The following is a 4661-nucleotide window of genomic DNA, read 5'->3' as shown; positions in this document are numbered from 1 at the left end:
TCTTATTAAAAATTTTGAATTTCTTATTTTCTTTTTCCTATATGTTTTTCGAAAATAATAAAACAAAAATCCAAAAAAAATATAAAATTATAAAAATATAAAAATATTTTGTATTTCTTGTTAGAGTCTTGAGTCAATTTTTAAGTTTGGTGTCAATTGCATATTCATATTGTTCTTGCATCTTTTCGAAAAATTCATGCATTCATGGTGTTTTTCATGATCTTCAAGTTGTTCTTAGTAAGTCTTCTTGTTTGATCTTGATGTTTTCTTGTTTTGTGTCTTTTGTTGTTTTTCATGTACATCTTTGCATTCATATTTTCTAAGCATTAAAGATTTCTAAGTTTGGTGTCTTGCATGTTTTCTTTGCATCAAAAATTTTTCAAAAATATGTTCTTGATGTTCATCATGATCTTCAAAGTGTTCTTGGTGTTCATCTTGACATTCATAGTGTTCTTGCATGCATCATGTGTTTTGATCCAAAATTTTCATATTTTGGGTCATTTTCATGTTTTTCTCTCTCATCATTAAATTCAAAAAAAAATCAAAAAATATCTTTTCCTTTTTTTTCTCATAATTTTCGAAAATTTGAGTTGACTTAGTCAAAACTTTTTAAAACTTAGCTATTTCTTGTAAGTCAAGTCAAATTTTCAATTTTAAAAATCCTATCTTTTCAAAACTTTTTTCAAAAATCAAATCTTTTTCATTTTTATCTTATGATTTTTGAAAATTTAAAAATCTTTTTCAAAAATCTTTTTCTTAATTTTATCTTTATTTTCAAAAATTATGCTAAACAATTAATGTGATTGATTCAAAAATTTGAAGTTTGTTACTTTCTTGTTAAGAAAGGTTCAATCTTTAAATTCTAGAATCATATCTTTTAGTTTCTTGTTAGTCAAGTAATTAATTTTAATTTTAAAAATTAAATCTATCTTATCTTATCTTTTATATCATATCTTTTTCAAAAATTTTAAAATATCTTTTCTAACTTCTTATCTTCTAATCTTTTCAAATTTGATTTTCAAATCTTTTTCAACTAACTATTTGACTTTTTGTTTGTTTCTTATCTTTTTCAAAACCACCTAACAACTTTTCTCTCTCTTATTTTCGAAAATACTTCCCTCTTTTTCAAAAAAATTTTTTTTAATTAATTAATTATTTTAAATTTTAATTTTAATTTCATTTCTTATCTTTATTTTCGAAAATCATTTAACTCCTTTTCAAAATTTAATTTCAAAAATTTCTCCCTCTCTCATCTTTTCCTATTTATTTATTCATTTACTAACACCTCTCTTCACCTCTCTTCATCTCAAATCACTGCCCCTATCCTTACCCTTGTGTTTGGATTCTTCTTTCTTTATTCCCTTCTTCTTCTACTAATAATAAGGAACCTCTTTACTGTGACATAGAGGATTCCTCTTCTTTTTCGGTTCTCTTCTCTTTCATATGAGCAGGAACAAGGAAAAAGGCATTCTTGTTGAAGCTGATCCATAACCTGAAAGGACTCTGAAGAGGAAACTAAGAGAAGCTAAATTACAATAATCCAGAGACAACCGTGCTGAAATTTTTGAACAAGAAAAGGAGATGGCAGCCGAACCTAACAACAATAATGCAAGAAGGATGCTTGGTGATTATACCATACCTACGTCCAAGTTTGATAGAAGAAGCATCTCAATTCCTACCATAGGAGCAAACAATTTTGAGCTGAAACCTCAATTAGTTGCTCTAATGCAACATAACTGCAAGTTTCATAGACTTCCATCAGAAGATCCTTACCAGTTCTTAACTAAGTTCTTGCAGATCTGTGAGACTATTAAGACTAATGGAGTAGATCCTGAAGTCTACAAGCTCATGTTTTTCCCTTTTGCTGTAAGAGACAAAGCTAGAACATGGTTGGACTCTCAACCTAAAGATAGCCTGGACTCCTGGGATAAGCTGGTCACCGCCTTCTTGGCTAAGTTCTTTCCTCCTCAAAAGCTGAGCAAGCTTAGAGTGGATGTTCAGACCTTCAAACAAAAAGATGGTGAATCCCTCTATGAAGCTTGGGAAAGATACAAACAGATGACCAAAAGATGTCCTTCTGACATATTTTCAGAATGGACCATGATATATATATTCTATTATGGTCTATCTGAGTTCTCTAAGATGTCATTGAACCGTTCTACAGGTGGATCCATTCACCTAAAGAAAATGCCTGCAGAAGCTCAAGAACTTATTGACATGGTTGTAAATAACCAGTTCATGTACACTTTTGAGAGGAATTTCGTGAATAATGGGATGCCTCAAAGGAAGAAATTCTTGAAATTGATGCTCTGAATGCCATATTGGCTCAAAACAAAATATTGACTCATCAAGTCAACATGATTTTTCAAAGTCTGAATGGATGGCAAAATGCATAACAGCACTAAAGAGGCATCTTCTGAAGAAGAAGCTTATGATCCTAAAATCCCTACAATGGCAGAGGTAAATTATATGGGTGAACCTTATGGAAACACCTATAATTCATCATGGAGAAATCATCTAAATTTCTCATGGAAGGATCAACAAAAGCCTCAACAAGGCTTTAATAATGGTGGAAGAAATAGGCTCAGCAATATCCAGCCTTATTCATCATCTTCTCAGTAACAGACAGAGAATTATGAACAGAATACCTCTAACTTAGCAAATTTAGTCTCTGATCTGTCTAAGACCACTTTAAGTTTCATGAATGAAACAAGGTCCTCCATTAGAAATCTGGAGGCACAAGTGGGCCTGCTGAGTAAGAAAATCACTGAAACCCATCCTAGTACTCTCCCAAGCAATACTGAAGAGAATCCAAAAAGAGATTGCAAGGCAATTGACATAGTCAACACGGCCGAACCAAGAGAGGATGGAGAGGACGTGAATCCCAATGAGGAAGACCTCATGGGACGTCTCTCAAGTAAGAAGGAGTTCTTTATTGAGGACCCAAAGGAATATGAGGCTCATATAGAGACCATAGAGATTCCATTAAATCTCCTTCTGCCATTCATGAGCTCTGAAGACTATTCTTCCTCTGAAGAGGATGAAGGTGTAACTGGAGAGTAAGTTGCTCAATATCTAGGAGCTATCATGAAGCTGAATGCCAAGTTGTTTGGTAATGAGACTTGGGAAGGTGAGCCTCCCTTGCACATTAGTCAACTAGATACATGGGTCCAGCAAACTTTATCTCAAAAGAAAGAAGATCCTGGTAAATTCTTAATACCCTGTACCATAGGCACCATGACCTTTAACAAGGCTCTATGTGACCTAGGGTCAGGCATAAACCTTATGCCACTCTCTGTAATGGAAAAGCTGGGGATCATTGAGGTACAGCCTGCCATATTCTCATTACAAATGGCAGACAAGTCAGTAAGACAAGCTTATGGATTAGTGATGAGCGGATAATTTATACGCTTTTTGGCATTGTTTTTAGTATGTTTTTAGTATGTTTTAGTTAGTTTTTATTATATTTTTATTAGTTTTTATTTAAAATTCACTTTTCTGGACTTTACTATGAGTTTGTGTGTTTTTCTGTGATTTCAGGTATTTTCTGGCTGAAATTAAGGGACCTGAGCAAAAATCTGATTCAGAGGCTAAAAAGGACTGCAGATGCTGTTGGATTCTGACCTCCCTGCACTCGAAGTGGATTTTCTGGAGCTACAAAAGCCCAATTGACGCGCTCTTAATTGCGTTGGAAAGTAGATATCGTGGGCTTTTCAGAAATGTATAATAGTTCATACTTTGCCCGAGATTTGATAGCCCAAACAGGCGTTCCAAGTCAGCTCAAGAATTTTGGCGTTAAACGCCAGAACTGGCACAAAAATGGGAGTTAAACGCCAGCTTTTGTGCCCAAGCACACACCAAGTGGGCCCGGAAGTGGATTTTTATGTCATTTACTCATCTCTGTAAACCCTAGGCTACTAGTTTTCTATATATAGGACCTTTTACTATTGTATTTTCATCTTTTGATCTTTGGAACCTTTTTCTTTAGATCTTTTGATCATTATGGGAGGCTGGCCATTCGGCCATGTCTAGACCTTATGCTTATGTATTTTCAACGGTGGAGCTTCTACACACCATAGATTAAGGTGTGGAGCTCTGCTGTACCTCGAGTATTAATGCAATTACTATTGTTCTTCTATTCAATTCGGCTTATTCTTGTTCTAAGATATCACTTGTTCCTCAACTTGATGAATGTGATGATCCGTGACACTCATCATCATTCTCACCTATGAACGTGTGCCTAACAACCACCTCCGTTCTACCTTAGATTGAGTGGATATCTCTTGGATCTCTTAGTCGGAATCTTCGTGGTATAAGCTAGAATTGATGGCGGCATTCAAGAGAATCTGGAAGGTCTAAACCTTGTCTGTGGTATTCTGAGTAGGATTCAAGGATTGAATGACTGTGACGAGCTTCAAACTCGCGATTTGGGGGCGTTAGTGACAGACGCAAAAGAATCACTGGATTCTATTCCGACATGATCGAGAACCGACAGATGAATAGTCGTGCTGTGACAGAGCGTGTTGAAGATTTTCACTGAGAGAACGGCACTGTAGCCATTGACAATGGTGATGCCCAACATACAGCTTGCCATGGAAAGGAGTAAGAAGGATTGGATGAAGACAGTAGGAAAGCAGAGAGACGGAAGGGACAAAGCATCT

General features: G+C 35.0%; 1 non-coding gene across 1 annotated transcript; it reads right to left on the bottom strand.

The window, feature by feature from the left end:
- Positions 1–1980: 1980 nt before the first annotated feature.
- LOC127746405 (small nucleolar RNA R71) lies at positions 1981–2084 on the bottom strand. The gene has a single exon (XR_008008025.1). It is a non-coding gene; the product is annotated as a small nucleolar RNA R71 (small nucleolar RNA).
- Between the last annotated feature and the right edge of the window lie 2577 nt (positions 2085–4661).

The sequence above is a fragment of the Arachis duranensis genome, chromosome 3 (genome assembly GCF_000817695.3).
Source record: "Arachis duranensis cultivar V14167 chromosome 3, aradu.V14167.gnm2.J7QH, whole genome shotgun sequence".
Taxonomy (NCBI): Eukaryota; Viridiplantae; Streptophyta; class Magnoliopsida; order Fabales; family Fabaceae; genus Arachis; species Arachis duranensis.
Note: the sequence above shows the minus strand (reverse complement) of the source record. Positions and strands in the feature narration are given on the sequence as shown.